Here is a 26364-nt window from a genome sequence, read left to right as displayed (position 1 = left end):
AAAGCACAGCTAGAAAATGGTGGGAGGGAGAATGTACAAGAAACCAGAGCCTGCAGAACGGAGAGTCCAGTGGGGGGAGGGGGAAAGAGGGCTGCAGGTGTTACAGAGATAAAGGAGGGGTGAAACCATTAAGGGATAACAGCATGAGAATTAAAACTTTACTTTGAGGCATTGGGAGACCAGGATTGAGTTCATGCCGAGACAGATGGGGGTAATGGCTGAGTGGGACTTGGTGCAGAATACAGTTTGCGAGGCGGAATTCAGAATGAGCTGAAGCTTAAGGGAGGTCGATGACAGAAGAGGAGCTTTCAGGAGTGCACTGGAATAATGCAGTCTGCTCGTGACAGAATCATAGATAAGACTTTCAGCGGGGGATGGACTGAGCCAAGGATAGAGGATAGAAATAGTGCAGAAGTGTAATATAGTAGAACTGCGAGACTTTACAGATACACAGCTGCTTGGAAGCAGCTGGTAATTTTTTTGTTCAAAGATAAAGATGAGACAGGAAGTCTATAACGTCATGGATAAGTGAAAAGAACAATAGACTTGCAGACACTTACAGTCTAAAAGGAAACTGTATACAATGAATTATTTGGGACTGTCCCCTTGGCACAAACTCCATGACTATGACATAATAACAGATTTCAATGTAATTTCATCACACTAAAAATTTATCAATGACTGTCAAAGTAGGAGCGTTTTGTTACAATTGTACAGGCTGTTGGGGAGACCATATCTGGAGTACTGTGTACAGTTTTGATCTCCTTAAGGATATAATTGCATTCGAAGCAGTTCAGAGAAGGTTTATTCGACTGATTCCTGGGATAAAGGCGTTATCTTATGAGGATAGTTTGGACAGGCGTGGCCTGTATGCATTGAAGTTTCAAAGAATGAGAGGTGATCTTACTGATACACATAAGATCCTGAGGGGACTTGACAGGGTAGATGCTGAGAGGATGTTTCACCTTGTAGGAAAGACTAGAACTAGAGGGACATAATTTTAAAAGGAGTCTCCCATTTAAGACTGAGATCAGGAGAGTATTTTTCTCGGAGGCTCATGACTCTGTGGAACTCTCTTGCTCAGAAAGCAGTGGAGGCAAGGTCGTTGAATATTTTTAAGGTTGAGTTAGATAGATTCTTGATTTAAAAGGGAGTCAAAGGGTATAGTGGGTAAACAGGAATGTAGAGTTGAGGCCAGCCATGATCTTATTGAATGCCAGAGCAGGCTCGAGGGGCCAAATGGCCGCCTCCTGCTCCTAATGTGTATGTTTGTACGTAAAGTTTGTCAAACAGCCATTTCAAGATGCATCTCTTCATCACAACATAAGTACTATACACCACAGCAAAAGAACACAATAACATAGTCACAGAAAGAACACTGCACTTCAACATATCTCACACTCCTTGAATCCTATTCAGATTCCTGAGAAATTGTTCATGGTTAAGTGAAACTAGCTGATTAAATATATTGTCGGTCTCTGTTCAAATCTTACCAATGATGCAAGACAAGCTACTGAAAAATTAACCTTACAAAAGGCCTCATTAGTGGGGAGGGAGAAGGAATTATAGAAGCTGGTGATGGTTTTTATAGTCCTTGCTCCATCTCTGCTTTCTATCAGACTGAACACACAGCCCTCGATGATGGAATTGTGGGGGTCAGGGGTTGATGTTGTTGGCGTCAACCACTGGGCGTTCACTTCACTCCAGGCTGCTCACAAATGAGTGAACACAGGAGCCCAGAATTCCACATATTTCAAAAGTTAAAAGATATTTCAGAATAGAATAAACAGCTTTTTTTTTTAAGTGAATGCATTTACACGGAACTCCAAGAGTTACCATTATCTTCAACGTTGAGGCATGCTCAGTCGGTACAGTTTAGTGCTGAAACGTTCTCAACTCTGCCTCTGCAATTTGAGTAAATGCAACAAAAGGATCTCCCTGCCCCGCCATCTAATTATTGCAGAAGAGACACGTTGTTGAAGTTTCTCATCTTGCACTCATCAGGACGAATGCAAGAATGGCAAATTTCCAATGATCACAACAACTTATGGATGAATTATATTGGTGATATTTCAAATTTGGTCCTTGTTGTAGCTCTGTCTCCAGTATACAAACAAACAGTCTGTTGATGATACAGAACATGTTACCGAAGCTTTTTGTCTTGCATTCTAACCCCCACGCACCCCCCAACTTTCATGAAAACGCCATCCTCTCAATGCTCTTCCTTACACTTCTAGTCTCCATATTCACACTTCAAAAATGCCGTGAAAGAAAGATTTGATGGAAGCACGCAACTTGGAGACACTTTTACAAAATTTATGTAGACGGAACATTTTGAAAGACAAAGGATTAAGCAACTATCACGGACAGAATATATTTGCTCTCTTACTGCCCATAATCAGGATGTTTTGCATGGAAAGAAGCGTGTCTTTTCTTAACCTTAAGGAGTGTGTATTCTAATTAAATAATTCAGCAAACTTTCGTGAGTTTAATATAAGGAAATTTATTTATTCTCACACACTTACTCTGAATTAACGCAACAGCACACACTCAGTCTTGTGCATGATGCGCACATACACACTAAAATTGGATACAGATAAAGATTTACAGATTACAGTTACTTCAGTCTCTGATTTATTATTTCTGGTCTCCCACATGGTAGGCCCGTGTTTTCTTGAATGGATTCGATGATTTAAAGTTGAAGTGAGGATCTTGTAAAGCAAAGGGTTCACAGCAGGTTGCAAGGTTTCTTGTAGTCGGATATCTAGGAGCTTGGTTCTCAGGTGAACTTGGCAACCGGAACAGGTTAAGCACTTTGGCAGCTAGTTTCAGAGACTGGTTCTCAGACTAGCTGATGGCTAATGGTTCCGATGGATCTGCTGGGTCCTGGAGTAATAAGGGTGCAGTCTCTCAAACCAGTTTCAATCACATGACCACTGGGTTAATACGTCTGAGGCCCATCCAGTCTAGTTTGGATGGGGGAGGCCCTTATGACAGAATGGGAAGTCGATAGTGGCCATTGAGTTTAGATCTTCCCTTTTGTCCAGTATGAACAGTCTGTCTGGAAATTCCATAGCCTTTAGGTGTGGGCCCATCCTTAAACAATTATATGTGAGAATTCCATAAATGGCTGTGAAGTATCCCCATCTATGTCCAAGCTCAATTAGGTATTCACCAGAGACTTGACATTGTCTGTCGTCCAAATACCAAAAGTCACATGATTTGCAGCAGCCAATCATGGTTGTGTCTAATTCTTAAAAAGTACTGACTGAAAATTCATAATATGACATGGCCTGTGTTGGGCGTGACATAACTCTGAGCGAGGGGATCACAGATTTTTTTGTTTAGGTGTAAAAAGTACCCATTTTTCCAAGTAAGGGGAAACTGAAGGGCATAATGGAACAACACAAAAGAGAACACACAGACTTGTTTAATTATGCATAAACTTAATGAGCTACAACAACTGCACATTTATTGAATGCTATCGGCTGATACTTATACTACACTCTTCTCCCACTTCGGAGTCCCTCACCTACAAATGTTGCAAATCTATAGGTGCATGCTTAACCGCCTATACTAACCATAGGATAGATAGATTCACGAGATAGATCAGCCGTGATCTACAGAATGGCAGAACAGACTCATGTGGACAAATGGTCCACTCCCTGTTCCAACCATGACTGTAGAAAAAAAACCTACGGAAAAAAAAAAGCATGAAACATTGGGTACAGCTTCTTGTGATCATGAAACACATAGCACACTCATTACAGCTTTGGCCCAAATATAGACAAAAGAGCTGATCTCAAGAAGTGAGGCAAGATTGACTGTCTTTAGCATCAAACAGCATTTGACCAAATGTGGCAACAAGGAGCCCTAATAAAGCTAAAATCAACAGGAAATGGTGGGGGGTCGGGGTGGCGCAGAGAGGCAGCAGGGGTGGGAGGGGTACTCTCCAATGGTTGTTGTCATACACAAAGCAAGGTATTCATTGTTGTTGGAGGCAAATCATCTCAGTCCCAGGGCATTGCTGTAGGAGTTCCTCATGGTAGTGTCCTTGGCCCAACCATCTTCAGCTGCTTCACCAATAACCTTCCCTCCAAAGTAAGGTCAGAAGTAGGGATGTTTGCTGAAGTTTGCACTATGTTCAGTACCACTTGCAACTCCTTTAATAATGAAGCAGTTCATGCCAAGATGCAGCAAGAACTGAACAATATTCAGGCTTGGGCTGATATTAGTGATATTTGTGCTGCAAAAATGTCAGGCAATGAACGTCTCCCCTTGATGTTCCACGGCATAACCATCATTGAATTCTGCACTATTAATATCCTCGGGGATCATCATTGACCATACACTCAACTGGACCAGCCATACAAATACTGTTGCTACAAAACAGGTCAGAGACTAGGAACTCTGCAGCAGGTAACTCGCCTACTGACTCCCCAAAGCCTGTCCACAAGGTACAAGTCAGGAGTGTGATGGAATACTCTCCACTTGCCTGGATGAGTGCAGCTCCAACAACACTCAAAAAGCTCAACACCATCCAGGACAAAGCAGCCCGCTTGATTGGCACCCCATCCACCACCTTCAACATTAACTCCCTCCACCACCAATGCACAATGGCAGCAGCGTGTGTGCCAACTACAAGATGCCCTGCAGCAACTCACCAAAGCTCTTTTGACAGTGTCTTCCAAACCCACACCCTCTACCACCTAGAAGGGCAAGAGGAGCAGGTGCATGGGAAAACCCACCATTTGCAGGCTCCCCTCCCAAGTCATACACCATCCCAGCTTGGAAATAGATCCCCATTCCTTCACTGTCACCAGGTCAAAATCCAGGAACTTCCTCCCAAACTGCCCTGTGGATGTACCAACTCCACATGGACTGCAGCGGTTCAAGCCAGCTGCCCACAACCACCTTCTCAAGGGTAATTAGATGAGGGCCAGAAATGTTGGCCTTGCCAGAAATGCCCACATTCCACAAAAAAAACATTTCCATTGGCAGGAGGATCGGTAGCCAGAGAGCAGCTTTAAAATAATTGGCAAACAAGCCTGGGTGGGAGAGGTGTGTGTGTGTGTGTGTGTGTGTGTGCGCGCGCGCGCGCGCGCGCATGTTCTGTTTGACAGGGTTCAGATTCAGTCGTAACCTTCAAGAGGGAATTGGATCTCTAATTAAGAGGGAAAAACTTGCAGGGCTGTGGGGAAAGGGCAGGTGGGGACTGGGGCAAAATTGGTTATTCTTTCAAAGAGCTGGCACAGCTCTGATGGACCAAGTGGCCTTTATCAGTGCTGTACGATTCCCTACGGACAGGGCCTTCTAAGGCAGGTGGCCTGAAGGTGCCTGCCAGCAAAGCTCCAACAATGACATGCAAAGATCAGCAAGTATTTGCTAAACCTGAGAGGCTTTGGCCGGGATTTTCCAGCCCGGCTGTGGCAGGACCTGCCACGGGGAACGCCGCGGGACCGGAAGATCACAACAGCGAGCGGAAAATCCTGCCCTTTACATCATGTGGAGTGGAGCACATGCTGCACCAAAACTCACTGATAACTGTAGAGGGGAGGCATAAACAGCTTTTTAAAAAGTGAAGTGTGACTACACAGGACAATGGGCAATATCAATTTTGACAGGCAATTCTTTGGCCAGCTAAGAAGGGTGTGAGATTGTAGCAGCTCAACTAAAGTCTTACCCTCCTCCCCTTTTCACAAAAAATGTAGCACCCGTCACAAACAGCCAGACTTCCAGGGTTAGTGGTACAAAAAAATAACCAAGAGCTCCAAAACTGGCAGGATTATTGATCTCGAATGGCAGGAACCACAAGACTCAAACCCCCAGATATCTCTTTTAGGATAACTCAGGGGTTCCCAAGCTGTAGATCGTGAACCCCCCCTCCCCCCCGCCACCCAATGGCATCGCAGAGATAGCCAGAGATTTTCCAGGCCCCGCTATGGTGGGTAAAATGGCAGACGGAGGGGGGAAAGCTGAAAAGTTGGTGTCAAATGACGGCGGGATCTTCCTCTCCCACTTGCCACAGCGGGTCACAATTCCCGGCAGATGCTGGCGGGAAACTGATCTCCCCTGTTCATGGGATGCAGATGAAGGTCCGACCGGAATCTCCATCCCCCTGCCTGATTGTCCACGCCACCAGCGGGAATCATGCCGGTCCAGAACACGTCTGGACCAACATGGTGTGTGCGTATCAGCACTTACCTGAAGGAGGCCTGGGGCAGCCTCCGGGAGTTTGAGATGGAGGCCTCCAGTGACCATGGAGAACACAGCAGTGGGTGGGGGGAGCATCTAAAGGGTGGATCTTCCAGCCTCAGTGTCTTTGAGGAGGTCCATCTTGCAGCTTCAAAGTTTTCCCGTAAGTCCATCTTCTTCCTTCAACGGTGCCAGTGATGCCCAGGTGCCTTTTAAAAACGGCACCCGGATGTGCATCAAGTGTGCGGGAAAAACCGTGGGGTCATGTGGCTGAGCTGGGAAGCTGGGCAAGTGGCAGCTTTAAACTTTACCGTCTTTCTTTTCCTGTTGTACCGGATCCTTACCCAAGGCTGGATATCCTGCTTCGTGGGGGATGGGGTGAGGTGAGGGGGGGAGAAAATGAAAGAGGGTCCAATTACTGTGTGCGCGTGTGGGGGGAGAGAGAGAGAGAGGAGGGTCCGATTATGGTGTGCATGGGGAGAGAGAGAGAGAAGAGGTTGATTACTGTTTGCGGGGGGGGAGAGAGAAGAGGGTCTGATTATTGTGTGTGTTGCGGGGAGGATAGAGGGAGGGGGTTTGAGTCATCAGTCACTAGGGAACGAGGAGCGCTTGGCTGAAACCTACACGAGTACATAAAATAACAACATTTTTACAAAGTAGTTCAAACACAGACTTTCATATTTATATTATGTATTGTAAGTTGCTCTGTAAATGCAAACTTTAATAATTACGCACTGAATGTTATTGTGCTGTTTTACTTTTGTTGATGTCTGGGATCACATTAGCTTTCAGTGTTAAAATGGCATCACATTGAAAATAGTTTTGGAATCACAGGGGTAGTTTGTACCAATACTACATTCCGCAGACAGCAACATTTTAAAAATGTTTAAAAGAAAGTGAGTGCTCAAGCAATCAGGGCACCTCCCTTCATTCACAATATTCTAGATTGAAGCTGAACTAAGCCAAAGGACTTTGGCGGCACACCACTGTCTGTTACAATGCCATAAACAATAATCTCATCTATTAAGTGTATTTACTTTAGTCATCCACCTTCAGCATTTATCTGGGTGCTGCCCTGCATCAGTTATTTGCACTGACCCTTTTACATAACATAGTAAATATTTAACAGTCTCTGCCTCCCAACTCAAATATTCCAGGTGCTGAACAATGTACTACTATTGCTGACAGGAGACAGACACACACACAATGTTTATGGGACCTTACTGTGCGCAAACTGACTGCCACGTTGCCTACATATATACTGGAAAAGTACTTTGTTGGCTGTGAAAGCACTTTCGGATGTCCTGAGGTCATGAAAGGTACTCTGTGGCCTAAATTTTTCGTTCAACCGGGCACACGATCAGTGAGCCTGGAAGCAGATGGGAAACGGGCCTCCAGCCACGATCGGCCCCTGGCCGCGATTTCACCCTGGCTGGCCGTTAATTGGCCTGACCAGTCAACGTGAAACGCGAGCTGAAATGTTCAGCACTGCCAGGGTGGGAGCGGGAAGATCTTCCCAGCAGGGGGGGAATGCCGCAAGTCTCCATTTTGGTGCCATTTGCACAAATCAGAGAGTAGCAGCCACCGAACCCAAGTTTCTCTCACTCCACATCACTGAGTGTCGTCGCTTTAACACTTGGTGACACAGTTCCACAAGCAGCCAAACTGGACCGGGATGAAAGAGCACACAACTCACCAAAAGACATAGTCACCTGGTTAGTATATGGGTCACGGAAACAGGCCGTCTGATGATTTGCAGCCAGCGCCCTGTTTATACAGCGCAGTGCGCGACATGGCTTAAAATATCAAAACAAACTCAAACTGAATGGAGTCTTTTTAGGGGCCGAGAGGAGGGTTGTAGTTTGAAAAGGCTTGTTGTTACACTGCTAAATATTTACTATGTGAGAGTTAGTCAGCTCGCCATTGGAACATGAACACTTTCCAGGATGGAGATTTATCCAGTGTGGTTTTGGACATTTGCTGACAGTGCAGGTGCACGGTGCAGCCAGTGGCCCTTTGAAAAATAGACACACCAACAGCAAGAGAGGGGGGGTCCAGGTTTTTCCTGATCTGCTGTAGATTCTGAGACTGCCCCTAAAGAGGACATGGCACAAACAATCTGACACGTTGCTCAATGTCAAATTTCCAAACTGGTTCAATCCACGGTGCTGAAAATAGCAGCCCGTGTTTGGGTCACCACAGCGGGAGCCAGTCCGCATGGTGCTGGCCTGTAACTCATTTCATTAACCTGAGAGAGAGAGAAGCATGCACTTAGGCCCATCTACCAGGCCCAGTCCCGGGACCCAAATAAAAAAGGTAAAAGTGGATTGTTTGTGCAGCCCGTTTGGGGGACATGCCATCTAATGGCTACACCCCCACCCCGCCAAAGAATGATTACGGAGAACCAATAGAAGGATCCTAACACACTGAAACCCACCTAGAAGGTGGTGGCAAGAATAAGAGCTTTCAGATTAGACAGCTGTTATCCCGTGTGTCGGACAAAGCTGTTGCTGCTCAAAGTTACACGCCAACACACTTTTTAAGAGCAACAAAAAGATTAGAGAGCAACAGCAGCTTGAGTTTTATTTAATCTGAACTGTAAGTTTCCTAAGTGCAGCCCTGAATGAGATTGCCATTCTAGTGAAAGCGCTAATGCTCCACAACTGAGGGAGAGACCTCTGATGTGTTACTATAAGATTCCAAAGAAAATGGACCTCTCCTTAAAAAGGAGAGAGGGCAAGAGAGTGGAAATATCAGAGTGCCAGCACAGCATGATGGGCTGGGTGACCTCTTTCTGCACTGTATAGATCTATGAACATTTGCCTGAATTATCTTCTTAAACAGCTGGTCTTTACATTGGTAAACAATTAAAATGGATGACATTAACTTACAACCTACTCAAAACTGCAGTCGTTTTCTGCCCGACAGTGAAATGGTCCCTTTCTCCATTCCGCATGTAAGGCCTTTTGATATTTTGTGTATTCCTGTAAGGTGTTTTTAATACGTCTTGTATTCCTGTCTGAGAGTTAAAATGTAAGCAGTTGTGACGCAGACCAGAATGCAGAGCTCAACACCGGATGGTTGGAGCATGGAGTGCGGAGGACATCGGGATAAAGGGAGAAGAATTCTGACCAAAGGCATCATTGCCGAACGGGAACACACACACACACAGGCATGTCACTGGAGTAGTGGCTCATCACCAGACACTTGCTGGCACCAGCTCTCATAGACACTAATCTCTCTGGATGGCTTTCTTCCTGCCTTATCAAGATGCAAATATGACATCCATCGTGGGTCTGCACTTGGAGACACTGTCCTGCTGAGAGCAGGAAATGTCCACACGCAGGTGGTCTTGCATAGCCATGGTGGGGTTGATAAGGCACTGAAACCCAATCAGATGACCCGTTTTGAGGTATTACCTGAGATGTCAAGGGACCAGGGTCAGGAAGGGGTATAAAGCCAGAGCCCACATGGACATTGTTGCTGCAGCCTGCAAGTGTGAATTGGTCAGTGATGGGAAGTCATGTAGAAGAACTTGTCCAGTAGACTGACCACCTGGGAACGAGCTCCTGCATGTCAGTCTTACTAGGCGACTCATGTAAGTGTAGACTCTTACTTAGTGGGTTTAATAAAAGGCTTTCCACATAATTGCATCCAAAGTTGTTTCATGTCATTGATGCTTAGTAATGGGTCCAGACCTTAGGAGGGAAGGTGAGACTGCCTTTTTATGAGTCTTACATGTATACACGACTACACACTTTAATCTCAGACTGGAGCATGAGGCACTTCTGAATGATTGTATATCCCGTGGGTGGTGAAAATGGATTTTGACTGGTCATTTTTTTTCCTGTTTAAAGTGAGAAGTGTTGGTGTCACCATTTTAATCGAACAATGTCAAAGACCACTGTCTGGTCAATTATCAGATATACTGTGCAGCTGCTTCTGTTATACTCAAATATGTATGTCAACTCCCATCTTGACAAAGCACACTTATTGCTGTTGCACCAGTCATCGACCGTCCCTCAATTCAAGGATGGCGTCTAGTCAGGGTCGTGAGTCTCTGCCACGGGTCTTCACCTGACTGAACTGGCCGATTCTCGACCCGGAGATTCTTCGGACACATGTGGCAGGGCATCCGATGAGGTAGTGGGATCCGGAGTTCTGGATTTGCTTCCTCTTCTTTGCCTCATCGATAAGGCGTTGGAACTCAAAACATAATGCAGCTTGATGGTCAAGTTGTCATTTTTCTGAGGAATTGGTAACAAGCTCCGCCCAGTTGTCAAGGTTAATGCTGCTGCACTTCATTCAGAGCTTCGGAACGTCTTTGAAGTGTTTTCTTCGTCCCCCCTGGAACATTAGCCATTTGAGAGTTGGGAAAACAGGACCTGGCGGGGAGTGGAGACATTTTTAGTCATGCGGACAGTGTCTCCAGCCCCCTGTATTTGAGTTTTGCCTGGATGCTTGTGGAGCTAGCTTCAAGAAGGACGCTAGCATTTGCTCAATGATCCTCCCATTTAAATCTGGAGGATGTGGTGCAAGCATTCCTGATGGAATTTCTCTAGCGCTCTTGTGTGTCACTGATACATAATTGAGGTCTCTCTGCAAGAGTATGGTGACAATTGCTCTGTATACTAGGACCTTTGATGTCAAATGCTCAGAGGTGGTTTGTAGAAGGCAGAATTGGCACCGCTGATCCAGTGCTGGATCTCCTTGTCAATGGTGGCTTTTTGAGAGAGGTGGCTGCTGAGGTATAGGAAGTACTCAACATATTGCAGAGACTCTCCTTCAACCTATATGGGAGGTGGAATACTTGGCCAAGCAGGTGTGGGTTGATAAGAGTTTTGATTTGGCAACATTCAAGGATAGGTCTAGTTTCTTATATGCAGAGTTGAAGAGATCGAGGGTGGCTTACAAATCTTGTGCAGAGTGGGCAACAACACGACAGTCATCCGCCACATATCTAGAGTGGCCAGTTCAGTTTTGGCATGGAGGTGATCGAGGTTAAAGCGTTTTCCATCTGGACAATATTTAATACTGACACCAGAGGGCAATTGACCTTGGATGAGGTGAATAGCCTTTCAGGTAGATTGTAAATAGTACAGGGGCAATCACAAAGCCTTGCTTGACCGCAGTCTGCATTATGAAGGTGTCTGTTTCAGACCTCCACTCAAGACAATAGCAATCGTATCATCATGAAGTAATTCACTGTAGTGAAGAAGTTTCTTGGACATCAAAATCATTGGAGCACAATCCACAAAGCCTCACTTTTTACTGAGTCAAATGCTTAGGTCAGATTGACGAATCAATGATGAGTTCCTGGTGTTGTCCTCAACATTTTCCTTGCATTTGTTTGGCCAAAAGACCATATTGGAAGTTCCTCTGCACATTAGCATTCACATTAACATTCCCCAAACCTTATGGCCCTTTGTGTGCAACAGGCAGTTTATTTCTAATTCATGTGGGATTGACCACCTGACTGACCAGGAAGGCCACACTGGACATTTACAGCCAACATTTCTATCCAGGCCTTGCTGGATTTCAATCCAAGTAACCATTCAATGATTCTATAAGTCCCTTCCATAGTTTACTGTTCATATCATTTTGCAAGTTCAACAGAGGAAGACTAAAAGCAACGTTACTAAGTAAAAGTTGAAGTGCTTTTACTAGCTTTCATAACTTTAGGTATCACTGTACCAGCTCCAACTTAGAAATGATTAGGGGGATTGTAGATATGCAAACTGGATACAAATATGCACCAGCTTAATTGAGTCCTGCAAACCAATACATTGAATGCAAATGAATAAAGTAATAACACATTTCAGACATGAATAATCCAGATCCACAAAACGTAATCTTCAATTAAAGACATGTTAGCCCTTGACTATTAATTCATCCAGAAGGCTTTAAAATAAAGCATTTTTTGATGTCATGTTTAATTAAACATCTGATTGAAAAAAACAACTAGGTTTGGCTGAAAAAATGTCAGCAGAGTCATAAAGGGCCTCATTTTCACAGAAGATCAGTTCTTAATTTCCAAATAAAAACAGAATGGGATTGTACAGAAGGTGGTTAATTATAAGGCAGTAACGCAATCAAATCATTGCCCACTGCAGTATCAGGGAATAGTGCGCGTTAAGCAGAGTTCTCAGGCAGAGCTTAAACTGCCTGGTAGGCCTCAATCATGCTGAGTCCAATCAAGCCACAGGACAGCTGCCTGCTTTGAATCACAACATCGCCGATCCCAGACAACTGCCCGTCAAAATCTACCAACTGCAAGTTCAATTCCAAATCGGCAGCATTGCAAATTAACTTGAGGAAATTCATATAAATAATATATCTTTCCAACCGGGCACAGTTCTGCCCATTGTTGATCAGTTACTTTAGAGCACTTACCATTATCAATGTGTGTAGGGCAGAAAAAAAATGGATTTGAAATTCAGTATGCTGAATCCATTGGCCTCAGCCCTACTGACTAAAAAGGAGACTGCAGAGGCTGGGTGGGGATGAGGGAAAAAAGGAGGAAAAAGGTGACAAATGGAAACAAACTAATTCCCACTGAAATGGGGAGCAACACAGAAAAGGGGACTCACACCTTGCACCTCCAGGCAGTTCTGCAAGAACAACATTGATCGTTACCTAAAGGCTTGTTATTCCTCAAACCATTTTGTTACTAATCTTCAACAAATATAACTAAACACCCACACGGAATGTACGTGAAACTTTGTCCAATGCACCAACACATTACTCCCGCCGATTTGCTCACACACAGTAGGAGTGACTACCAGACAGTCCTTGTGGAGACAAAGTCCCATCTTCACATTGAGGACACCCTCCATCCTGTTGTGTGGCACTACCACCATGCTAAATGGGATAGATTCCAAACACATCTAGCAACTCAAGACTGGGCATCCATGAGGCGCTGTGGGCCATCACCAGCAGCAGAATTGTACTCAGCCACAATCTGTAACCTCATTCCCCAGCGTATTCCCCCATTCGACCATTACCAGCAAGCCAGGGGGTCAACCCTGGTTCAATGAAGAGTGCAGGAGGGCAAGCCAGGAGCAGCATCAGGCACACCTAAAAATGTGGTGTCAACCCAGTGAAGCTACAACATAGGATTACATGTGTGCCAAAGCACATAAGCAGCAAGTGACAGACAGAACTAAGCGATTCCACAATCAACAGATCAGAACCAAGCTCTACAGTCCTGCCACATCCAGTCGTGAATGGTGGTGAACAATTAATCAACGCACTGGAGGCTCCATAAATATCCCCATCCTCAATGATGGAGGAGCCCAGCACATCAGTGCAAAAAAAAAAGCTGAAGCATTTTCAACAATCTTCAGCCAGAAGTGCCAAGTGGATGATTCATCTTGGCCTCCTCCGGAGGTCCCCAGCTTCACAGGTGCCGATCTTTAGCCAATTTGATTCACTCCACATGATATCAAGAAACAGCTGAAGGCATTGGATTCTGCAAAGGCTATGAGCCCTGACAAAATTTCAGCAATAGTACTGAAGGCTTGTGCTCCAGAACTTGCTGTGCCCCTAGCAAAGCTGTCCCAGTACAGCTACAACACTGGCATCTATCCAGCTATGTGGAAAATTGCCCAGGTATGTACTGTGCACAAAAAGCAGGACAAATCCAACCTGGCCAACTACCGCTCCATCAGTCTACTCTCGATCATCAGTAGAGTGATGGAACAGGTCATCAACAGTGCCATCAAGCACACTTGCTTAGCAATATTTTGCTTACTGATGCTCAGTTTGGGTTCCACCAAGGGCACTCGGCTCCTGACCTCATTACAGCCTTGGTTCAAACATGGACAAAAGAGCTGAACTCTAGAAGTGAGATGAGAGTGACTGCCCTTGACATCAAGGGCAGCATTTGGCCAAGTGTAGAATCAAGGAGCCCTAGCAAAATTGGAGTCAATGAGAAATCAGGGGAAAAATTCTCTGCTGGTTGGAGTCATACCTAGCACAAAGGAAGTTGGTTGTGGTGGTTGGAGGTCAGTCATCTCAGCTCCAGGACATCACTGCAGGAGTTCCTCAGGATAGTGTCCTTGGTCCAACCAGCTTCATCAATGACTTTTCTTCCAACAAGAGAGAATCTAACCATCGCCCCTTGACATTCAATATTATCACCATCGCTGAATCCCCCACTATCAATATGCTGGGGGTTACCATTGACCAGAAACTGAACTGGGCCAGCCATATAAATACTGTGACTACAAGAACAGGTCAGAGGCTAGGAATCCTGTAGCAAGTAACTCACTTCCTGATTCACAAAAGCCTGTCCACCATCTACAAGGCACAAGTCAGGAGTGTGATGGATTATTCTCCCCACTTGCCTGGATGAGTGCAACTATAACAACACTCAAGAAGCTTGACACCATCCAAGACAAAGCAGCCCACTTGATTGGCACCCATTCCACAAACATTCACTCCCTCTACCACCAACGCACAGTAGCAGCAGTGTACACCATCTACAAGACGCACTGCAGAAACTCACCAAGCCTCTTTAGACAGCACCTTCGAAACCACTACCATCTAGAAGGACAAGGGCAACAGAGACATGGGAACACCACCACCCTCCAAGCCACTCACCATCCTGACTTGGAAATATATCGCTGTTCCTTCACTGTCGCTGGGTCAAAATCCTGGAACTCCCTCCCTAACAGCACAGTGGGTGTACCTACACCACATGGCCTGCAGTTCAAGAGGACAGCTCACCACCAGCTTCTCAAGGGCAATAAATGCTGGCCTAGACAGTGACGCCCACAACCCATAAACGAATTTTAAAAAACAAGACAACGTTCAGCCAAGCAGGTGTTCATCCTCCACACGAGCAGTGAGTTTAAACCAACACACGTGCCCATTCTCACAATCACTCTCCTTCCTTCAACCATCTCCGGTCGTACATTCCATCATCTCTCACATATCAGGAAGCAGTCATTTCTGAAATCAGCAATCCTGCCTGTTTAAGTCAAACACCCAGCTGGGTTATCAACCCATTACAGAGACAAGGCATTCAAATAGAGTTGCCAACTGTGATTAAATGTATTCCTGGAGGTTTCATCACATGACTTGTTCCCATGCTCCAGCCATTAGTTGTGATGCACTATGCTAATTGGAAAGCAAAAAGACTTATGACCCAATTGGATGGTGCTTGACTGTCAGCCGAAAAGCCTTTTTTACCCATTTTCAATATTTTTATATCTGGGGAAGAGAAATACAAAGAAAAGGAAGAAGGAATTCTATCTTTTTTAATGCCCTGATGATTTTTCTCCAGGGTTACACACAGCAATGTCCTGGAGATTGATATTCCACTCCTGGGGATGCCAGGCCAATCCTGGAGGGTTGGTAACCCTACCTTCACATCTTGTGACCCAATATCTGGATAGGAGTTTGGCATAATTATTTCCACAAGACCTTTGCTCTCTAGCTCGGACACCGGAGACACTATTCAATATCACTGTCAATATCAGAATGCTCATCTTTTTGTTATAGACAATTCAGCAAAGACAAAGACATTGTTCCCATATAACAGCACCAGATGCTCCACCTCGGACACCTTAGGTTTCATCGTCTTCATTTAAAATAGTCACACCTTTAACAGACAGTTCGGTTAAATCCTCTAATCTTGAGTACTCATGCAAAAAGAAAACTATTTTTGAAAACAACCTTGATACAAAGGTAATTTTCAAGAATTTCAAAGCTCCCAATGTAATTCTCTTGCACCACTTTAAACTGTCGATTTTCACCTCTGTAACGTTGCCTGGCTCACATGCTCATCCACTGCTGAAACCCTTGTCCATGCCTTATTGCCTATACACTTGATTATTCCAATGCACTCCTGGCTGGCCTCCCACATTCTACCCTCAGTAAGCTTGAGGTCATCTAAAATTCTGCTGCCCGTGACCTTACTTGCACCAAGTCCTATTCACCCACAACCTCTGTGCTCACTGACCTACACTGGCTCCCAGTTAAGCAATGCCTCAATTTACAAATCCTCTTCCTCCTTTTTCAAATAACTCCATGGCCTCACCCCTCCCTATCTCTAATCTCCTCCAGCCCGACAACCTTCCCCTGACCTCTGAGCTCTTGCAGTTCTAGCCTCTTGCCCATCCCTGATTTTTTTTCATTGCTCCACAATTGGTGTTTGTGCCTTTGGATGCCAAGGCCCCAAGTTCTGGAACTTCCTCCCTGAACCTCTCCACCTCTTTTTCCTTACTTTGAGACACTCCTTAAAACCTAGCTTTTTAAACAAACAATCTGCCCTAATATCTCAAGTGACTCAGCGCCAAAGTTTGCTTTATAAAGTCCTGTGAAGCAGACAAGATCTTTTATCACATTAAAACCATGTAAAAGTCAAACTTTTTAAACCGATTTTTTTTTCACGTCAAAATTTAAGGGTTAATCCTTACAATAATAATCTTTGAAGGGGTGACATGTGTGCTTGATTTGGGCCCACTCGGCACAAAACAAAGATCAAAACAAAATCTTAAGTGAAATCCATAAGCTACAATTGCTCAATCAAATACAATGTCATAGGTTTGCTTTCAACTGTTGGTAGTCATTATTTGCCTTGTCTATTGTACAACAAGATCCCATCATCGATTTTCATCTTTTAAATAATCAACGGAATAAAGTAAAAAACAAAAAATTCCATTAGGAATGATGAAAACACCAGTAATTCATAAAATTGATAAGTGAAAGCCACCCTCTTGCTCTTCGACTTCTAAATTTCGGATTTGGATTGCGTAGTCTACATGAGAGGAGGTCTTGTGGCGCAGAGGTAGCATCACAACCTCTGGGGCCAGAAGCTCCAGGTTCAAATCCCACTTCAGGACTTAGCGGCCATGAAAGGGGCGTTCATAATGTGGCCAAACAGGTTGATTATCAGCCTGTAAATCCTTCCAATGTGGCTGATAGCAGGCGGCAAGAGCAGGAGAGTTTCCTGATCAGCCATACTGAAGAAGGCAATGGCAAACCACTGCATAATTTGCCAAGCATAATAAGAACATAAAAAATAGGAACAGAAGTAGACCATTCAGCCCCTTGAGCCTGCTCCGCCATTCAATAAGATCATGGCTGATCTTCTTGTGTTTCGATTTCCACATTTCCAACATGGACTGATCCAATGGAAATCCAAGGTTGCCAATGCCCTCTTAGGGCAAGGCTCCTGAAGAAGGAACAGTCTATGTGACTCACATTTGAGAGTCGATTGTAACAACTAGGATTCTACTTTCAGGTTCAAATAAAAATGATAACCAGAATTCCCAGAAAAAGATAAAATATTTCAAGAATAAATTGTTCGAAAAACTGCACTTACTTTTTCTACCTCTCCTTCATCAGACACCAAGCCGCATCCAGGTTTTACCATGAAGCTTACCGCCCGTGAAAAACAACATTAAAGAATTGATATTATTCATCATTTACTTTACGAAGACAACAGGCTCAATAGAAACAGACTCTCCCACCCCATGAATGTGATGAAATGCACTTTGACAATTTTTGTGATTTTCACGTCCTAAACCATCTTAAACCATCCCCAGGATTATACTTTGGTTCTGAAATTTTGACCCTGGAAAAGTAAGGTCGACTTTTAAGTGAGGCATGTGAAAAATGATTTGAAGTCAAAAATCATGGGTCGGCTTTTCCACAGGTATATACAGTAAATATAAATTGTTGCCTTCTTTGAAAGCTATCTCCTGAAAATTGGGCTATGATGGTCCAGAGTGGAAGATGCTGGTGAGGGGAGGGGGCATGTTGGACCATCATCAGGGGCAAGATTTCAATTGCCGGGTCAGAGCCTTAACCTTGGATGCGTTCCAGGTCTTGACGCTGCACCATATGGAAACGTGTACACGCCTTAATTTTGATATACAAAGTGCTTAATTAGCCAGGAGTCACCTTCACCACCTAATTAGCGATGACAGATGTGGAAAGTAAGCGGGACCAAGCCAGAGGTGGGCTGAGGCTACTGTTCATCCACAAAATGGAATCACAATCTTAGCGGAGAGCATGGGCAAGGAAGCCCTCTGCCCCCCACCGTGCTACCAAAGCAGGCAGCAGGTCCATGAACCGTCCCATAGGGAAAAGAAAGAGTACCCTCTCAGCTGCAGATCTACTTGGTTCTAACAACGACAAAAGCTTCCATTCACGTAACACCTTTAATGCAGAGAAACCTCCCAAAGGCAGGAGGAAAAATAAACATGAATCCAAAGGAGGAGAGTTAAGGAAGGGTAGCCATAAGAAGGGCCTGCAGTTTAAATATTAACCTGCCCATTTTTTTTTACAGATGCTAATACTCTTGCCAGTGTGTTACCAGAATGTGTTTCTAATTTGGCCTGTATTGAATCCTACTTCTCCAGCGTGTCTCAGCAATTTGCTGTTGCGCACAATTCTGCATCATTGCTGCTGCCAACACTTGAGGGCCATTTCTTCAATACTGCCCTCTGCTTCGGTCCCGCCACTGCAGATCACTCCCAACTATGTTCATCGCCCCTCTCCCCCGCCCCCCCCACTCCAAGCCACGGTTCTGACAGCGTGTCAATCCCGACCCGTAAAACAAAAATCCAAGTCTGTCCCCTCCCCCCCAATGACCCGACAAGTTCTTCAATGGCCTCAAGTGGCCATTTAAAGATGTTTGGGTGGGGTGCCTGGCTCAGTTCATAGCACCCTCGCCTTTGAATCAGAGGGTTGTGGGTTCATGTCCCACTCCCGGAAACCAAGAACTGTGATTGTACTCGAAAGAGTTGCAATCTGTGACTGTTGATAACTCGAAAGAGTTTCCAGAACCTGCCAACACATTCCGAAACCTGAATGTGCCAGTCTCACATCAAGAAACCTGCACACCACCCCGAGGGGAGACAGGGTTAAGCGACTGCCCAGCCCAGGAGCTGCCCTCTTAAAACAATTCAAAATTCCACCCCAAGGGTCAGACAATGAAGAGTCCCCTTAACAAGTAAGGCTTCTATGGTCCTGCTCACGATACACTAAGTTTTAAAAACAATTCTGACCCAATATTGGGCGAGTGACACATATTGCATCCAGCTTATGTGGACCCTTATTGTGAAGGGTCCCAATAGCACAACATATAAGTTTCTATTGCATGATCGATTCGTAGAATTATCCCTCAGCTGCTTTTTGACAACAGTCCAGGACTCAGCCATCTGGAAATTTATGTAACACAGATCAGACAACGGAAGTCTGATTTTAAAATCCAAGTCAGTTTTTTTCCACTGGCTTATGTCATGATGTACAGGCTTTAGATATTAGGCTTTTCTATCATTAATGTAAAAAACATTACAACTCTAATAAGAGTTCAACCTAGAACTCTCCCCATCCTCTCCTCCATTCTGTGGTGAATTTGACAAAAAAGGTGACAGCTTTATGTGATGAGATAAAAAAAGTGATAAATTGAAAATAAAACAAATCTTTCCTGTCAGGCTCTTCCTTGCAGAGTGGGAATTAATTGACCAGCGGACACTTATCTCATTTTAGCTTCTGAATCTGAAGCTCTCCCCTGAAACTTTAACACTCAATGGCTTCACCCAGATTACTGCAAAACATCATTAAAACCTAAGAATAGCTCATAGAAACACAGGTTCCTGACTATTCTGGGAATGGCTAAGAAAGAATGCTGAATCATTAGTTAGAACGGATGCTTTTTTTTTTAAACACTCAAGTAGTGAAAGTTCTGCAATTATTATCATTTGGGTAGCAATCACAGAAAATATTTTCAATGTATGCTGTAAACAATGAATGTTGATCTTGATCCAGTTCAATCATGTTGCAATTTGACTCTACAAACAAGTTTATTGTATGTCCATTCGTGGGATGTGGGTGTCACTGGCTAGGCCAGCATTTATTGCCCATCTCTAACTGCCTTTGTGAAGATAGTGGTGAGCTGCCTTCTCGAACCGCTGCAGTCCATGTGGTGTGGGTACACCTATAGTGCTGTGAATGGCATGTAAACAAAAGAAAACTGGTCGCTTTAAATTTACTTTGATGTTCTCACTGAGTAAAAAGCCACAATGAGGCTCGACCCAGGTTTTAACTTTTATAAAATCTTTGCATTTCCCTATTCTCCGAAAAGTGTAATGTTTGCATTATGAAGTGGTCAGCAAACCTTTGGCTTACGTTTCTGGGTACATCATTATGACAAAACAAGGAGGGCTGCCCGTTCAGTCATAAAGACATTGATTCGCATTCATTGTCCTTTTATTGTCTCTCTATAGTCCCTTCTGGTAATCTCTGTTTTAATGTCCCCACAGTTCTCCTGGCTCATTCTTTCACCCCTTCCATATGTGAATCTCTCCAATCAGGTTTCCATCATTGTCACAGTACTGAAATGTTCTTAGTCAGAGTCACAAATGGACAGCCTCTGTGGCCGCGACTGTGGTTATTGAACCAGAATGGAAGTGAGTCATCCCCGATCCCTAGGGTGTGCTTAAGAGGGAAAGAGACTGTTGTACTTTATGTTGCCTTTAGCACAGTTGGCTACATCATCCTCCTCCAATGCAGTGGGACTGCCCTCACTCAGTGCCCCTCTATCCAATCATAAGTCAAGTATCTCCAGCGATGGTTTCCCTTCCCAGACTCCCCGCCACAAAGATCTATCCTTGGTCTTTTTCTCTCCTTCATCGACATGCTGCCCCTTGGCAACATAAAGGCTTACATCTAGCTTCCATGCCCATGTTGACAACACCCAGCCCTGTTCCTCAATCACCTCTCTGCAACTCTCCACTACCTGTGTTATCAGGCCACCTACCCAGTCTCAGATAAACTGCAATTTAAAAGGCATTATATGAATCTAAGTGGCTGCTGCCTTATCCTTGCTTCATCCATAGATCTTCAGTCACCTCTTGTCAGGGAGATATAATAATTTTCATAATGTTATTGGAATTTGTAAAGCAGAGTAATCGTAGGGTCTGTGTCTATGGATCTGAGAGAGAGAGAGAGTGTTGTGTGTGACTTAATTGAATTAAAGTCAGCTGGTCTGAAGGCTTTGATGTATCAGAAGATGAGCTAGGTTTGAAATGTTAAGTAGGTAAACATGGGGGAAGTTTTAGAATGTGAGGCTTGAAGGGAACATTTGCATTTTTAAATAAATCAGACTAACTTGAATTCAAAAGAGGCGGGTGAAATGTTTCAGCTAGCCAGGAGAAGTTAATAAACAGTGTGTTTATTTTTCCCTAAGAGTACTGGTAAAATTGGTACTATGATAATTTTTTATTATTAGAGAGGTCAAGTCCAAAGGCATAGTGAAACAATGGGAATTTGCATTCAAGGGGGAAAATATGTATAAAGGAGAGAAGGTTGTGTATAAGGGCAGGCATTCTAAGACCTAACACAAGTGAGAAAAGCCTTCAGTATGTAAGCCTCAAGCTGCTGTCTTCAAGGAACCGAAGCTGAGAAAAACTCACTTTGAATTTGACTGCTCAGGGTATTGTGTGTTACTTTGCCCGGATCTTTTAAAATCTGTGTGTCTTACTGTTGTCTTAACGGAGGTGTAACTGGCAGTCAGATTAATTAGGGGATTTAGAAGTTATCATAGTCATAATTTGTAGGTCTATGTGCTTGAAATCATTTCTTCGATAAATAAAAGGTTTAATTTAGTTTTGTCAGAAACCTATAAGACTTGGTGGCCTTCTTATTACTGAATTCAAAGCCCCCATCTCGAAATGTATACAAATTGCAAAACAGTTGTGGCAGTTGTTTCAAGTTTCCTTTTGGGATTCGAGCAGCTCAGCGTTTACCATCAGCTGTGCCATAACACCCCTCAAACAGGGCTAATCCATACAGCATCACCAGTATCATTGCAGGTTTTTTTTTTAAGTTTAAAAACCACTGACATCGTAAAAGTAAGTAAATACAGGCGTGCTTTTCTTTTATATCAGCTCCCCCACCAGATCACATGCCTCTCCCACACCATCCAACAACCAAATAACTTTGAAAATCCACATCAGAAATAACTGCAAGGCACTGAAATCAATAGCAGATTTCCTTTTATTTTGCTATTACTCAGCTGCATTTTTGGCTGAGGTGTCCGCTTAATACACAAGTTTAAACATTCGATTCTATCAAGTGTCATGCCACAGAAGCTAGTAGGTAGATTAATTTGAGCATGAAAGCCTTTCCAGCCTTTTGAAAAACTGAAATTGATCGAAATTTACAGGTTCTGTGCAAGCTTCATCCACTATTAACATTTCTGACATTAAAGAATGTCATGCATATAGCATTGCCTTGGGGCAGGTGATAGTACTTGGCAAATAAACCTATTCACTCACTGCACTGCTTAACAGAGTTCAAAAGTATATATTCTTTAAAAAAAATCACCAGAATCCTCATCCAAAACCTGCATACTTTATATTATTTGGTTTTTTTTTAATTTAAAGAATCTGACAGAGCAAGGTAACAGCCTAATCGGAAACACAAACAGAATATCCTACTTTTTCTATGCCTGTCTGCCTGCTGGTATCAGCCTCAGCTAATATTGTGTCTGCCGACATCTAGTGCTAGGCTGTATCTCCTGGTAATAACTACGCTTAGACAGTAACTGAAGGCATCCCACAGAAAAAAAATGCCCTAATTTGAACAGGTTTTTTTTTTACATGTTTAAAAAACACTTAAACCGTAAAGTAAATAAATACAGGCATTTTTTTTTAAATATCAGCTACCCCACCAGGCGACACAGCTGACAGTCTCAATGTCTAAAGCAAGTCATCAAACAATGTTATATCTTAAACAAGTTATCATTCTTATTTGGCGCAATATTCATTGTGATCTGGAAACCATAATATCTATTCACAGTTGCATTCAAATTTCCCCCAAGCCCATCAGTGGGATTCACATTGGGAGAAAATCCTTCCGACTAGGTTAGCAATCACAGCATTGTCCTCTTCAGTACCAACTAGTTAAATATACATAGGCAAGAATAAAACATTGCTTCTCACTGGCTATGACCACAGTGTTAAACCATCCATATTTCTAAAACAGTATTTAAGTTTTAAAAAAAGATTAATTTTAAACAGTCGCACAGCCTGAAACCAGATCACATTTAACACTCATCCCTCGATCCATCAAGGCATTGATTTGCCTAATGGGTAAGGCAGCATCATGTAGATTTGCAGCACAGATTTCAGCTTTACAAACAATCAGACAAAACATGCGTAATATCTAATATGATTTTCTCATTAAAACCAAAATCATCTTTACTCTGGTCAACAAATAACAATCTGAGGTTTCATTTGATGCACTTACAATGCGGCATCTCAGGTAAAGTGTCACCTTTGCAAAAGAAAAACAGCAATCATTTACGTGCACATGCACAATTTTGAGACAGCAGTAAGTACACAAGACAGGCCACTCAATCCCAACCCCCTCTGAATGTCCTTAATGCTTTTACTTCAAATTCCCCAATCATTAGGCTGCTATCATCATCCATCATCTGGAATGCAATGAAGTGCCTGAAAGGGCGGTGGAAGCAGATGCAATAATAACTTTCAAAAGAGAACTGGGTAAACACTTGACAGGGGGGAAAATTGCAATGCTCCGGGGAAAAAGCAGGGGGTTGGGAATAATTGGATAGTCCTTTCAAAAGGCTGGTACTGGCACTGACTGAATGGCTGCCTTCTGTGTCATTTAAGCTATCAATTTGCTCCTAATACCCTGATAATAATATATTTCAGTAGTTTATTGTTCTGGGCTTGCTTTCCTGGGTTAAACCTGAAGTATGGCTCATATGTGTACTATGCATACATGCAGCACTCAATCCAACTCTGAGATTGTCTCCTTATGCTCATTATTTCGAGACCAGAGAGCTGCTTCAGCAATACTCTGTCAATTCACTGTCTTTTGAAGTTTACCACACCAAAATACAATTACACACGTGCGAAAATGCATTCTGCAAGGTTCCACTGTTTCAGTGAGAATCAAGACTGAGCATCAGATGCAGCATCTCTATGGAGCACCACTGAACACTGGATCAGAAAGCAATCCTGTGCCACAATCACTAATTCTGGTACTGTGAACTCATGTCAATTTGGTCATTTCTGGCTCATACTGAGTTGATAGTGTAGGAATAAGATGCATCTGTCTGGGTTTTTACATTGTATTCATAATGTCATCTAGTCTTGAGTAATGCTCAGTGATGCCCATTGTATGCAACCTATGTATAAATGCCTTTCTTTCCTTTAACCCAATCCTCACCACTTCCGTTAGGCTCACTCCAACCTCTTCAATGCACCTCCTCCAACTGCTGGCTCTGAACTCCACTGAAAGGACCACAAATCAATCCCAGTTGTGTGCCGTCCATTAAAATTTGGATACTGACTGGTCGCGAGGAGCACATAAGCCGTTCCTTTACCCTCGCTTTCCTCCCGTTCAGCTCCTCCCTTAACAACCACCCCCTCCCTCTCTGAACCCAGTCTCTGAGAACTAAATTGCACTATTTACTGGTACATCTGGGTCATAAGCTGGGTGCACTGCTCCGACGAATCAAGTTACTATTCTGTACCTAAAAGCACTGTTCCTTTCCGTTTGACCCAAAGCGGAACACATTTTCCTTAAATCTTGTGCTGTGAAGTCAGGAGAGGCTATTTTCCCACTTCAGCATGTTGTCAATTTCAACTTGGAAACCCCCACAACAAAACCCTGGTCAATTATGATACTTTGCCCTGCATAGATTCAACGGGAGGGCTGGAAACAAAACAGAAACTCCCTTTCCTCTTTGTAGGACAACGTTAGTTCACAAGCAATCGCCAATTTCACATGTTAATCCGCACTATAACACACCACCCCAGACAGCTCCTTGAACCAAATACAACCCAGGCAAACTTATCCGTGATGCATGTCTGGCTCGTACAACACGATTTCTCATTCCAAGCGGAAACATGTTCATTTAAAACTATTCAGAATTTCCGCTGGTACTTTATTAGGGAGGAGGAGGGGTGGGGGTGGGGGGAGAGTATTACACTATATTTTACCAAAAAAAAAACTCCCTCTTTCTCAAAAACCAATCGACTTTTAAAGACTTCAGATTGGACGAAGAGTCTCTCGTTTCCCTCCACTGTCTGCAATGAATAACCTGACACGTTGAAATGGGAAAGGGAAAGGAAACAAATAAAAAATCCAAGGGGCCTCCATCCAAGGGAAAATCCTTCAAAGCCCGGCTCACAATGAAGTCCCAATCGCATGGATTTCCCCTACCCCCTTCCCTTCCTATTTAATTTCCCCTTCCCAACAGACATAAACACACACAACAGCAGCTAGAATGGGAAAGCAAGGCCCTGGGAGTTAACGGTAAAGCAGATGGGATTGGCTGCTGCTGATGTCTATAAGCGCCGACCGCTACTTCCAGACAGCAGCAAGAACAGGCCGGGCTCCAGCAGCTCCCAAGCTCGGCTGTGTGCTTGTCTGCGGAGCGGAATCCAGCACCGACACACAAAACAAACACACACACACACAGAGAAAATGGTACAGACCTGCCACTCCGGGTCAGGGAGGCTCCACTGTGCTGGGGGTCTATTTCTCCCAACCCCACCTCCTCCTCTTCTCTCTCTTCGGCTGGAGGATGTTTTCTATCTATACATAAATATGCACATTAGATGGTGGATCCACTGGTGTTTGATCGCGCGTCAGGCAGTACTTGGCGGAAACAGGAACTCCAAAGGGGGGTCTGTGTGTGTATGTGTGTGTGTGTCTGGTGAGAGAGAGAGGATCACAGAGCACTTCCAGGGACCTTCCATTTAACGGGAGAGAGAGCCAGGCACTGGGGGAAGAGACGGTGTCACGGCAGCCAGCCTGCCTGCCTGAGTGTGTGAGCAGGAGAGAGAGAGAGACAGCACAATCCTGCTCACAGAGCTCAGCTCAGCCCATTTCCCAGGCTCAAACTGGCTGTGCGCATGTCTTCCCCTTTACACAGCAGGAATCACATGTAGTGCAGCCGGCAGAGGATCTGCCCCGAAATTCCCGCTCATTGGTTATTGGCTAAAGCGCTGTAAACATGTTGCATCGATTATGCAACTCTGCGAAAGGAGTGTTATTAATTCGCGCACCCACCCCCCCGTGAAAAGCTGACCCAGAGACTTGCTCTTACATCTGACAGTGAACATGAGGCTGGAGACCATCATTAAGTAGATATGAATCCAGCCAAGTGCCCCA

General features: G+C 44.1%; 1 protein-coding gene across 7 annotated transcripts in view; it reads right to left on the bottom strand.

Moving 5' to 3' along the window:
* LOC144693363 (alpha-(1,6)-fucosyltransferase) overlaps positions 1-26094 on the bottom strand; it is a 726743-nt gene extending 700649 nt beyond the window's left edge. For 4 of the 7 annotated variants that reach the window (XM_078563197.1, XM_078563195.1, XM_078563204.1 and 1 more), the window contains exon 1: positions 25686-26094. The gene's annotated coding sequence lies outside the window, so the exon portion shown is untranslated. Of the gene's footprint in view, positions 1-24535; positions 24555-25685 lie in introns of those variants that run through there. The other 3 variants (XM_078563198.1, XM_078563201.1, XM_078563196.1) reach the window with 3 other exon arrangements.
* Positions 26095-26364: the final 270 nt, after the last annotated feature.

This window comes from Cetorhinus maximus, chromosome 18 (assembly GCF_964194155.1).
Source record: "Cetorhinus maximus chromosome 18, sCetMax3.hap1.1, whole genome shotgun sequence".
NCBI classification, from domain to species: Eukaryota; Metazoa; Chordata; class Chondrichthyes; order Lamniformes; family Cetorhinidae; genus Cetorhinus; species Cetorhinus maximus.
This window is presented reverse-complemented; position numbering and strand designations above follow the sequence as displayed.